General features: G+C 40.4%; 1 protein-coding gene across 6 annotated transcripts in view; it reads left to right on the top strand.

Moving 5' to 3' along the window:
- The first annotated feature begins 1,256 nt into the window (after positions 1 to 1,256).
- LOC118357993 (semaphorin-6A) overlaps positions 1,257 to 13,828 on the top strand; it is an 88,112-nt gene continuing 75,540 nt past the window's right edge. For 3 of the 6 annotated variants that reach the window (XM_035735321.2, XM_035735325.2, XM_035735323.2), the window contains exon 1: positions 1,264 to 1,669. The gene's annotated coding sequence lies outside the window, so the exon portion shown is untranslated. Of the gene's footprint in view, positions 1,670 to 13,828 lie in introns of all 6 variants that reach the window. The other 3 variants (XM_035735322.2, XM_052478477.1, XM_035735326.2) reach the window with 3 other exon arrangements.

The raw sequence follows: 13,828 nt of genomic DNA on the forward strand, positions 1-13,828 counted from the left end.
AGATTTGATTGGATATCTAAGGGTTTCAAGCTAGTATAAGCATATGTTTTGTTTTGTTTTATTTGTCCTGTTATTTCCATTTAGTGATGTCATCCGTATGGTTATGTCATGTTTGTATACATTGATTCTGTAATGGTGGCAGCCATGGTATAAATAATATTACCACACATAATTACAGGTGTGACATCATTCAGAATCTCATTAATTTATGTAAAATGCACTTGACCTTTGCAGCATTATACCATTTCATCATTAAAATATTTTTTTTATGTTGTCCACACTATCAAATAAATGTAGGCAGGGAACATATGGCACAACAACTTGAAAGAGACAACAGTCTGTATAGGCCTACTCATTTATCTGGGATAATAGTTTATCATCTTTTGGCCATTGACTCACACACAAGGATCCACCTGCACTGTAATTATGTAATAGTGAGTTACTCAAATTGCAGACTTGAATTTGCCATAATTCAAGAAGATAAAGGCAAAATGCTGTCATAAATCCGTTTACATTACTGGACTGGAACCATGAGGAAGTGTACATTGTAAATTATATCAGCATGTCTAAATACAATTTGTTGCAGCAAGCATCTGGGCCAAGTGGCTATAGTTTAAGGGACATAACTAATGCAGCCACCCCCATTGGGCTGTTATTTCATAAAGCAAACACTCCCGATCTGAGCATGAGCCATTATGAATCCTTGGCCTTCTGGCGTGTAAGCACCTTGTAACAGATGACAAGCCTGCTTTCAGTGTGTCTTGCCTCAATCTAGAGTATGACATGTTTTTGTTTTTCGTGTAGTAGACATAAAAACAAAAGTAGCTGCAGCTTCAGAGGGATTTTCTTTTATTCTGATAATTGTTTTTAGGTATTTGTATTCCACCTTTATTACGGGACTCTCAAAGAAATGGGGGTACAATGCGTAACTGTGGGCATCATCATTGTCACAACAATATTGTTTCTGACAGTTTCCGTGCAAGCCAGATAGGCTTGTGCTTCACGTTTCCATTGCCTATATAAATGTAATAGATCGTTTGTTGTTATTTCTCTTAAACGAACATCATTATCTGTACATAATTATTCTATTTGGTCATTTAGGCTATAATGATTCGATTTTTGCATTTATGTCAATGTCTTTTCATGGAATACCAGTGTACATCTAAAAAATATAGTCGTCATAAGAGGCACCCATGAAACAAAAGATCCTATTCCACCAGCACGCTCCAGTCTAGGGTTTATAGCTCCTCCCTGTGTGTAGCGGGTGACAGCTGGGATCGCTGTGCACTAGTAAGAAGGCTTCATCTCCAAATAGGATGACCAGCAGCTTTTGTTAGGGGACTGAGTTCGGTTGCCACGAATGGTTCGGGAACGCTCCATTGTTAATTCTTGAACGCCAGGTTGGTCTTGCTCAGCTTTCTCAAATGAGTTTTTAAAACCGCTGGGTTTCAAGTGAATTTCCGATGGATCTTCCGATTTGAAGAGGTGCGTAGCCTACAAGAGCGGCATGTAACAATAAAGCCCAAGAGGTTTAGAAAAGTAGCGTTCGCATAGTTTTTTTTATCTCTCGAAATGAGCACTGTCTGAACTGCTTTTTGAGCATTCGTTTTAATGGATTAAAGGACGAGCAATACATTTACCCCAAGGCATATCCATTCATGAGCTGAAGGTAATTGTATTATGATTTTTAACCTTGGATGTGCATAATAGTAGCCTATTTCCATAGAGCCTATAAACTATAGCCTGTTTTCCAAATCACTGTAGGCTATTACAAGTGCACAACGCGTGTATAACAAGGTAGTCTAGGTAACTTCAGTAACTTTATGAAATATCTGTTTGTTGCAGTTAATCAATAACCATTCATTGGGAAAGTGTAGGATTATCTAGTAAAGATAATAGGTATTTTGGCAATTTAAATATAGAATGTTTGTGCGTAAATAAGCATTTACACGTAGCCTATTATCCAAGCTGTCACGGGTCCATTCAATATCATTTGGAAGAATTTCGACGTGCCTGTAAAGCTTCAGAAATTATAGATTATTATTGACCACTCTCCGACAATTTTCCCCAGGTGGTGAAATCGTATATAATTACAACGCCTGTCAATTATGGAGACAAACTCTCCCTTGCTTTTACTGTGCTGTGAACTTAGGCTAGCAGGACTCAACATTATAGTCTACTTAAATCATCTGAGCTCTCCTTCGTTGTTGGGCTCTCCATGGCTGCGCAATGATATACAATTGTCATGTGTGAGAAGACAGACGGGCATTTAGATTGTCAGTGTTGGCTAAACGAATATCACCTGTGTCTTTTCAAGTGGGGAAATAAGGTATTTTATCGCAGCAGGTTATTTCAATGTATTGGCCTTCATCATTCTGCAACACATCATACATTATTTATTGATGTGGATTTAAATATACAGTAGCTATTTCATAAATGTATTTTCACTTTTATTTTACCAATTGATTTCTGACTGACATTTCTTTAACTGATGTACTGTAGATGGTTGTAGTTACACCACTTGTCTCTCTGTCTCTCTCTGTCTCTCTCTGCCTTTCTCTGCCTTTCTCCTCTCTCTCTCTCTCTCTCTCTCTCTCTCTCTCTCACACACACACACACACACACACACACACACACACACACACACACACACACACACACACACACACACACACACACACACACACACACACACACACACACACACACACACACACACACACACACACACACACACACACACACACACACACACAGTTAGAGATTAGGAGTGAAACGTTGTCCACACAGGGTGTGTTTAGTGACTACAGGATTTAAGGGCCATTTCAGGGATGGTCATTGTTGTAATTCCTCCATTCGGCATCAAATATGTGTTACATGTATGTAATGTATTTCCTTTAGAAAGAGATAAAACTGGTGTGAGCAGCCATATATACTGGATGCTGAGTTTACCCATTATTTTTTACTAGGTGGGCAGGGAGGCCCCATGCAACATGCTAACACCTCAGCTCTCTCAGCCAGTGTTAATATGTCTGGGGTTGCTGTATTTACAATTGGAATCTAGTCAAGGATAAGGGATGTATCTCAATATGTTGAAACCTCCCATTTCCTGTGTGTTTATAACAACACAATTAGGAATAGTGCTAAATGGCTGTGATATTTTGGGGAAATTATTTGTAAAATGGGATGGTCTTGTAAAAACATTGATAGGAAAAAGAATAGTCTATGATCCATTATTTCATGGAATCACTGGAAAAAATAATTGATGCGTTCCCATTCTCGGCACTACCGCATGGATATATGGTGTAACAGTAAAGTTGAGATGAGATACTCTAGAGGATATGTACTATGGGTATCTCTGTGAGATATACACTACAGCATTCTTACAGTGATGGGCAATAGTCCTGGAGCCATTTTGAAACACCTGCCATGATACATTGTTTACAAGACATACTCTGAAAGCAGATCATCCTGCCATTGATGTATGTGTACGTGTGTCTGCCACTGTGTGACTGACTACATTTGGAGAAAGCATTGTTTTTTCTTCAAAGCAGACAAGAGAAGAAACCAAAACACCAGCATGCATTGTGGCGCCTATATTTGGAGCCATGCTCTGTGGGACATTTGATCTGCACTTCCCAACAATAGCAATGAGGTTGGCATTGTGTGTGACTGATGTGGATTTGTCACACTTGTGTGCTTGGATCCGCTGTGCAGGGGTGTAGGTTGGTATTTACATTTGTCAGTCAAGGATAGATAGACGTGCTTTGGTCTTGAATAATTGATCAATGGCATGCCTATGTGTAATGCATTTAACTCAATTACTCAAAGTGAGGCCTTGTTGATCATGGTGTTCTAATTTAGTGACAATACTATAGGTCCAACAGAGTTGTCTATTTCTGCATCTTTTATGATTGTATGTTTTATTAATGTGCAGCCAGTGTATTTTTTTGTTGTTTAAACAATTTGTATATGAGAGCATCATTAAAATCCTCACACTCGTCAACATGTGATTTATTTATGATTAACCCTTTATTTATTTATTATTTTTATTGCAGTTCTCTTTATACTTTAATCATTTTAAATGAGTCTTTCATTGCATTTTAGACGGGCTACCATAGTAGTCCACAGATAGCAAAATAATATACATTATAATACCATAATCCTTTGGGGAAATTATATCCCATGTAGCCCATATTTAACTAGGCAAGTCAGTTAAGAACAAAATCTTATTTACAATGACGGCCTATCCCAGAAGACACTGGGCAATAGGACAGCGCACAATGACAGCCGGAAGTGATTCAGTCTGGATTCAAACCAGGGACTGTAGTGACACCTCTTGCACTGAGATGCAGTGCCTTAGATCACTGTGCCACTCAGGGGTCCAGTGGCAGGATATAAGTTTCAATGTGACATGAACTGTCTTTCACTGTAGCAACTTTCACCTTCTTGCCAAATGGAAAATGATTATTTTTTGTGTGTCTGTGGGGATATTTTCCGATAACTCTATTTCCATGAGCAGCTCTTTGTGTGCCTCCTACTGATAGAAAATGTTAAACACCTTGCATCCTCCATCCACCCCCACAATAGAATGGTGTCAAGCTCAGATGAAATAAATAGCATGCTGGTGTTCAGAAGCTGCATGACATTCAGAGAAAGTTTGTTTTCTCCCACACATTATTCCCCATATTGCAAATAACATTAACATGACATTGGCATCATATTTAGTGGTAAACCTCCACTCAAAGGTGAAATAGCAAAACCCATCCCATAGTATCAAACACTTTACCATTGCTCTGACAATAATATATTCAGTGCAATCCACCCCCCCCATATCATTACCCCCTAGAATCTCAATGCACTATTTATTTTTCTTGAATTAATAGGCCTTGTAAAATTCCCTTCCCGTAGGCTTGTTAAATTAACATAATGGAGGTCCTTATTAGTGTCAGAATAGCCAAGGATATACAGTATGGAGCTGATTTTTGACAGAACCTCTTAAGCCAATGGCTGAATTGGCAGTGCCTTTTGACATGCTCACTGTTGCTCTTAAGCTATACTTAGAAATGAACACAATTCAATTGTGATTGGCAATCCTAGGAGGAGAGTTGATGTAGCCGACCTGCCTGTGTTTCATAGAAGTTATCAGAGATGATCCACCTCTCTGGGATATGTGTTTGCAAACACAGTATAAACTGGCTGAGATAGACAAGTGTTGATAAGGCACCTAATCTGATGCCAGACAACACAGTTTATAGTATGTACAGTTGAAGTCGGAAGTTTACATACACCTTAACATTTAAACTCATTTTTTCATAATTCAAAAAAAGTACAATACCTTGACTTCAATATATCCACACATACTTTTCCTATATTTAAACTCAATTTTTCATAATTCCTGACATTTAATCCTTTTAAATATTCCCTGTCTTTGGTCAGTTATGATCAACACTTTATTTTAGGAATGTGAAATGTCAGAATAATAGTAGGGAGAAAGATTTATTTCAGCTTGTTTTTCTTTCATCACATTCCCAGTGGGTCTGAAGTTTACATACACTTAATTAGTATTTGGTAGCATTGCCTTTAAATTGTTTAACTTGGGTCAAACGTTTTGGGTAGCCTTCTACAATCTTCCCACAATAAGTTGGGTGAATTTTGGCCCATTCCTCTTCACAGAGCTGGTGTAACTGAGGCAGGTTTGTAGGCCTCCTTGCTCACACACACTTTTTCAGTTCTGCCCACAAATGTTCAATGGGATTGAGGTCAGGGCTTTGTGATGGCCTCTCCAATACCTTGACTTTGTTGTTCTTAAGCCATTTTGCCACAACTTTGGAAGTATGCTTGGGGTCATTGTCCATTTGGAAGACCCATTTGTGACCAAGCTTTAACTTCCTGACTGATGTCTTGAGATGTTGCTTCAATATATCCACACATACTTTTCCTATATCATGATGCCATCTATTTTGTGAAATGCACCAGTCCCTCCTGCAGCAAAGCACCCCCACAACATGATGCTACCACCCATGTGCTTCATGGTTGGGATGGTGTTCTTCAGCTTGTAAGCATCCCCCTTCTTCCTCCAAACATAATGATGGTCATTGTGGCCAAACAGTTCTATTTTTGTTTCATCAGACCAGAGGACATTTCTCCAAAAAGTACGATCTTTGTCCCCATGTGCAGTTGCAAACTGTCGTCTGGCTTTTTTGTGGCGGTTTTGGAGCAGTGGCTTCTTCCTTGCTGAGCAGCCTTCCAGGTTATGTCGATATAGGACTCATTTTACTGTGGATATAGATACTTTTGTACCTGTTTCCTCCAGCATCTTCATAACATCCTTTGCTGTTGTTCTGGGATTGATTTGCACTTTTCCCACCAAAGTACGTTAATCTCTAGGAGACAGAAAGCGTCTCCTTCCTGAGCGGTATGATGGCTGCGTGGTCCCATGGTGTTTATACTTGCGTACTATTGTTTGTACAGAATAACGTGGTACCTTCAGACGTTTGGAAACTGCTCCCAAGGATGAACCAGACTTGTGGCTGTCTACAATTTGTTTTCTGAGGTCTTGGCTGAGTTATTTAGATTTTCCCATGATGTCAAGCAAAGAGGCACTGAGTTTGAAGGTAGGCCTTGAAATACATTCACAGGTACACCTCCAATTGACTCAGATGATGTCAATTAGCCTATCAGAAGCTTCTAAAGCCATTACATAATGTTCTGGAATTTTACAAGCTGTTTAAAGGCACAGTCAACTTAGTGTATGTAAACTTCTGACCCACTGGAATTGTGATAGAGTGAATTATAAGTGAAATAATCTGTCTGTAAACAATTGTTGGAAAAATGACTCTTGTCATTGCACAAAGTAGATGTCCTAACTGACTTGCCAAAACTATAGATTGTTAACAAGTCATTTGTGGAGTGGTTGAACAACGACTTGTAAAACTTCCGACTTCAACTGTAAATAGTTAAATGTGTACTGTACTTATACAGGTGAGTGACCATGAGTCACAAACGGCACTCGCTGTGAACACTCATTATGAACAACGGTGGCTTCCGGTTGTGTTTAGCTCATTGGGTGCTCATGAGGTGTGCATCGATGCTTGCATAGGACTACATGGATGCTCTACAGCAGCTTGTCCTGGGAGAGTTCCATGACACTGTGTTGACGGGGTGCTTGTTGCGTGCTTTGCAGGCCCTACTTCCACCTTCTGTGCCTCGGTGTGTGGCAGTGTATCACAGAGAGGAGCGTGCATCTATCCCCCTCCCTAGGCCCATCTCGATTGGCACTGCATTTCTCATCTATTAATCATTGAGGCTGCTCTCTTATTCGGTTGCCATAGTTTCAGGGCCTGATACGGTGTTGGGGTGCCCAGAGAAGGCCAGGAGAGATTGCAGGGCAGCACTCGGATCAGCACTCTCCATGGGTGTCTGCTTGAAAAGGCTAAATGGTTTCCACTTTCATCTCACAGCGGTGCGCTCCCTCTATAGAAGGAGGAAGAAAATGTAAGGAGGCTTTCACAGTAGGCCTTATCCCTGGAATCATGTGTCTTTCACTGAAGAGGCTGATGCTACTGTATGTTTACTGGCGACAATATGGGTCTTATTGTCCTCCTGGGTTTGCAATGGGTGATCTCAGAGATAGAATTGGCCTCCATTATTATACAGAATGTGTTTGGAGAGATTCATTTTGTTGTCTAGTTTAAGAAAACAAACCGTAGAGAGTTTGTAGAAGATGGCATCACTCTCCACCAAGAAAGATATCAGTATGTTGAGGCTACCAGTGTGTTGAGCATTTGTTTTTCATTCCTCTAAGATGGTCTTTCTTGGCCGTGTTGTACCTCCCAAATGAGTTGGTAATCTCTGTTTACTCTTGTAATGGTTTAATGTGGCCATATTGTTGCTGTATCATATTAAACTTTGCCTATGGTATTTTCAGGGGAGCTAGTGGGCAAAGCCCTCTAATCATGGGACTTTCTTCTTGGCCTTTCATGTGGGCCACATTAAGAAGAAAGAACCTTGTCATTGTTAGTGCCATTGGGATGTAATCCAAGCCTGGGTGATTTAGACACTGCAATTCTCTCATCTGGGTGACCTTTCTGGAGGGAATCCTACCATGGGTTTATAATGGAGAATTGGCCTGTTTGCTCAATTTACCCATGCATACGTTTTATGGCTTTAAAGTGATATGATTGTAGACTCAGTGACATAATTATTTTAGGTGCAGGTGACTGGCGAGGGGGCAGGGCTTGTGGACTATTGTCAGTCTGTTATTTATGTGGAGAAATGCACTGTGTAAAGTGCTATGTGAGGGATGCTGCTCTGAGGCAAGGTCTATCTCGAAAGCTTTTATCAAAGTACACCCATGGTTAGTAAGTGTTATTTAATAGAGAAAATGTAATTTGTAATGCCCTCCCAAGTCATGTAACCTTTCAGACGATGACAGATTATTTGCAATTTATTTGATTATTTGCAATTTCCACATTCCTTATTTTACCGATATGAAAGCAATCTCATCAATTGATGGCTTTTACACGTTAGCTTATTTAAAGATAAATCAAATTGACATATATTTTTCATTAGCTCTAAGTAAGGGATGTTACTACAGCCATACAAGAAAGAAGGATCAGTCACAGTTGCTGGCTACAAATTTTCAAAAGCGAGAGTCTTTTTCCATTTCTGAATCCAATCAGGACAAGAAAGTGAACAATAATACCTCTGTGTGTACATTTATGACATACCTAATGAACAAATTGCAGTCAATGTTGCGTGGTCGTGTGGCTGGTAGACGCACACGACCACCGGGCCCCCAGTGTTTCAGCACTCCTGCCTATCCATCAGCTCAGGTGGACCGGTGGGCTGGGAACACTTATCATCACTCTCATAGAGGCCACACAATGTCCCCCTTTTGCTCACATTTCCCTCAACCCTGATTAAATGTATGGCAGCGGATGCTGCATTGTTCCATGCATAGTGATGTGTTCATTATCTAAATTCTCATCTTTATTAGGCAAGCAGCACAAGGTTAGTGTGTGCAGGCGGAGGAATACGCTGTTATTATGAGGCACGTTGCTGTGGTTGAGCTGTACATTTTATTGAGAAATGCACAAACAGTATTCACAACACTGTTGACGACTACCATACTTTTACTATGCATTTCAGATGAATGTGAATGCTCTGGCTGCACAAGCCATTTGATGTGTTTAAACGGTAGTATTTCGATCAACGTCACTTGTTTACATCCTGTGTACAACCATCAACTTGGCTCGTTATTGATTATTTAATTGCGTTTGGAGACCGTATTAAGATGCATGGCCCTGTTCTCAGGCGCAGCAGTCGCTGAGAATATGGTTTGACTTCGCAAATGCAGGTTTTTCATGAATCTTGTTCTGGAGGCAGCTCTGCAGAACGGTCACTAGCTGGCAAAGTCACAAAGTCATAAAATCTGATTTAAACCTAACCTTAACCACACTGCTAACCCTGATGCCTAACCCTAACTTTAAATTAAGACCTAAAAGCACATTTTTATTGCCATGAATTTTTACAATTTAGCCAATTTTGACATTGCAGTTGGCCTAAGGATAAATCACTCAGTTCTGCCTCCAGGACAAGACTGGTGACAATAAGCATCAGCACGCTTCACAAACAGTCTGAGAATCTGTTAGAGCATCCTCCCATTTGTTTTCTTCCGCATGCCATTTTTTTAAAGAGTTCAAACAGGTTCCTCAACGACTGTCCATTTTAAGTAGGTAGTTAATTATGAAAAATTACCATCAGCAATTCATTAGTCACCCCCTCTTAGGTTTCGGTTGGCTCCCCTGTCAGTCGGTTAGTGCACGTGAGCTAATGCAAGGTAACCAGAGAGGAAGGGAGGAGACAATCTACAGGCAGCGCAGCACAGCTCCTGTTCATCATCTGACCTACATAAGAGAAGGATCCTCTGGTACTGTTGTTTCTGGAACAGCATTTCTTTCTACCTGACTTTGATCTCCACTCCTCTCAGGGTGATGCTGTGTGGATTTATTTCCCTCTGTAGGCCCATTGAGGTGCAGCCTTACTGCCTGCGTCCATACTGGGCCTTTATGTCCCAGTGCCAGCTAGCCAGCTATCTAAATTCCCCTGCATGGTGTATGTAGACACTATCTAAAGCAAACACTATTTAATGTGGCCTCGGTAGATAAGATGGGTCATTGCTGTTAAATGGTGGCGCCGTTGTGTAATCACTCAATTCTCACACTAACAGGTGAATGGCTTAATGTGGCCTTGTGTTATACAGGCTGGCTGCTCCTGACTGTGGTTGAGTCAGGAGCTGTAGAAAAGGTTATGTTGTTGAATCAGGGTTTCAGTTTCAATATATTGTTTGTGCAAGAATGACTATAGAAGTAATTAGCCAATGATTGGTGTAAGAGTCACTTCATGACATTGCCAACTGCAATGTCAAAATTGGCTAAATTGTAAAAATTCATGGCAATAAAAATGTGCTTTTAGGTCTTACTTTAAAGTTAGGGTTAGGCATCAGGGTTAGCAGTGTGAGATCAATTGAGTTAGTGATTTCAACAATTTTTTTCAAAAAATCATCTGCTTAACAACTACCTCAAGAACTACCTCAGGAAAATCAGAACTCATGGTAGTGCCAACTACAGTATATCTTAGGGATGGCAGTGATTGTTCCAGAGTAACAGACAACCAGATTAAATACCCAAGGACCCCATATTTCTCAGCTCCACCATGAGTATAGTAATAAGGCGTGATTTTTCTATCCAAAGTGCTCATTGCTTTCCCTTAAGGCAATGTCGACAGTTATTACTGCGTCACGGTCATTTCCATGGCTATAATGTTGGACTAATTGATAGAGTAAATACTACAGCTGCATCGCTCTAAAATATTTCCTGAATGGAAGTATGAATGGAGCGTGGCTCTATTCTTTCCCCACTGTACAATTCCCCACACAGTTTTAGTTCCTAATTCTTCACGCCACCATATTGAAATTGAAGAGAGGTTGCGGTTGGAGGAATATTGATTTTAGCCAATCGAATGTTAGCAGAATCTTGGGTGCTTTTTATAGCCATTAGTAATGATTATTTATTCACGTGGACGCATTGTATTACATCTTGGAGGTTATTGAGCGGACAAAGAGATACTAATCAATGAAAGCATTAATACTCTTGTTTGTCCTGTACTCTCAAACAACTGCCTCCTCCCTCCCCCAGAGTCAAAAGCTTTGACAAAGAACTCATGTTGTTCAAATGGGCCAATGTGTTTTGTCATCGTCATGTGGGTTGGTCATAAGAACGGCCTTGCCCTAGTTGCCAATAAGATTGGCAAGAAGAAATCGGCCCAAGAGGAGGTTATTATTCAGAAGGCATGAGTCGAGAAAAAAGGGCCTAACATAGAATAATTAAGGTGGAGTCACATTTTACTTGAAAATAATCGCAAACTACCCGGGGAATAGATATACTGTACGTGTGTCTTCGTATTGGATAACATGGATATAGAACTGAATCCTCAGTCTCTAGAGTTGGGCCCTGATGTTTGACTAGATACCAGAGAATGCTAGTGATAACATAAGCCTTTTATGGCATTGTGACGGTTGAAACTCAAGATGGCAAACCCAGTTATAAAACAGTTGTTGTTGCTGTTTTGCTTAAGTGCCCTTTGGGTGGGTTATGGCATGGTCTGGGTATGTGAGCCACTCTGGTGTCTAATGGGCAGGGCATGGCGTATAAAGTATCTGTTGGACATGTACTGTGGGTCAGATATCCTAGTGGTCAGATGAGTGGCTGATCCTGTGGAAGACAGAGTGATTAGGTTTCCTTCGTGTTGTTGAGGTCCGATGTCTGCTAGAACTCCTCAATCGGTGCCATGTTTGACTATCACATGTATGCAGTATATGAAATGGTGTATCCTACATGTGATATGATGAACAATGGAACTACAACTTGATTAAAGTTCTCCATTTCAGGCTATGTTTCCACCCACCCCATAGGTGAGAATGTAAACTAGAAGTTGATCATAATAACCTATTCACCAAACCCCCCAAAACAGATCAAATGAATAGATAAGACAAATAGGCCCATGTTGTGTATAGGGTCAACAACATGATATTTCCTGCGTTCAGGATATGGATGCTGTTGGATGTGGTGGATTATTGTGTCAGAGGATTGATATGATAGAGAATCAGAACAAGGTGGTGGTATTGCATTCACCTTTACATTCTCAAGTGTGGATAAGGAATGGCATCGTTACGTAAAGAGATCTCCATGATTATGCCTGGCCTCTCAGTGCACAGTATGGTAGGTAGTTATTTGTGTGTGTGTGTGTGTGTGTGTGTGTGTGTGTGTGTGTGTGTGTGTGTGTGTGTGTGTGTGTGTGTGTGTGTGTGTGTGTGTGTGTGTGTGTGTGTGTGTGTGTGTGTGTGTGTGTGTGTGTGTGTGTGTGTGTGTGTGTGTGTTGTCTGTGTGTGTGCGTGTCTGTGTGCCCCCTGTGAACCAACAGTGCTTGCATCCTGTGCATACAGCAGCAGAGCACACAAGCGCTCATTGTACACTTCAAATAGCAGTGCTTGAGTACAGACAGTTTTGTCCCAGTGGAGATCTGTCAAGGTTATACGTTATTCCACAGTTTTCATATGGTAATCATTTCTGGACTTTTCAAATGGAGTTGTTTTCGTGAAAGTAGTCGTTCATTGTATGCTCCTTAATGGAATGTGACAACCTGTACTGTTTAGGTGGCTTAATTGGCCCTCCATAGAGATTGAAGGGTAGAAAGGTGAAAGGAAGAGGAGCCTTCCTTATAACACAGCCAACACGCTTCACTGGCATTTCTAGTTAGTATAAAACCCATTGTTTTATTGGCAAACACAGAACAATAGACGGATGCACTGAACTTCCCTCTTTTAATGAGGACATTGTCGAGAATTATCATCATTATAATGATATTTCTGTTGATTTCCTATTTACTGTATACAGTAGCCATTACAATGACGGGGTTGAGGAATATTTCTGTTGATTTCCTATTTACTGTATACAGTAGCCATTACAATGACGGGGTTGAGGAATATTTCTGAATTCATTTTTTTTTTTTGCCAGTTACAAATGTTTGTCTGTGTGCTTCATCCAGTGAGACATCAGCTGTTTATGTGAGGTTTTCGAATCATTTTTATTAAGTCCTATTTTCCTGGAACCGAGAACACTGATTGACCCCGGTAGGTTTTTGTTTATGACACCAAGTCCTAAGTGGATGTGGTTATTGTCGTTGCGTGTCTATGCCAGATTAAAGCTATCTTGGCTGCAGAGACCAAGTCAAAAGGCGGGGGTGCAAGGCCACAGGAAGTGAGACCTTCCCAGACCTTGCTGAATAGAAAGGTTTTCCTTTATTTGACTTAGTGGCACCAAATCTCTGTAGCTATTTTAAAGTGATGCTCTGGAACTTTTGTTTAATTTCGGAATTGGTCCCCGTTTTTAGTGTACTACATCATTCAATTGTGAACTATGTCATCCATTTCGTATGTTACCTCCTGCAAATGTACATTTTCTGGGCAATTTGATGAATATGTTATGAATCCAATTCGTACAATACTGTATGTTACAAATTTGTTGTGCTTAAGATCTCGGACTTCGTTTTTAAGGCACCCTGAACTTTCTTTGGGAACATTGAGTCATTGATCTATTGCAGCCCGCTCTGACTGTGGCGATCGACAAAGTGGTGGTTTCACCTTCATATTACAGGTCAATATGAAAGTACATCATGGGGAAAACTTTTAAATTACACCCTTAACCAGGAGTGAAAGTAGATTTAATTTCTTACCGGTACGGGATACCCAAGTTTGAGCACACAT

Source organism: Oncorhynchus keta, chromosome 25, assembly GCF_023373465.1.
Source record: "Oncorhynchus keta strain PuntledgeMale-10-30-2019 chromosome 25, Oket_V2, whole genome shotgun sequence".
Classification (NCBI taxonomy): Eukaryota; Metazoa; Chordata; class Actinopteri; order Salmoniformes; family Salmonidae; genus Oncorhynchus; species Oncorhynchus keta.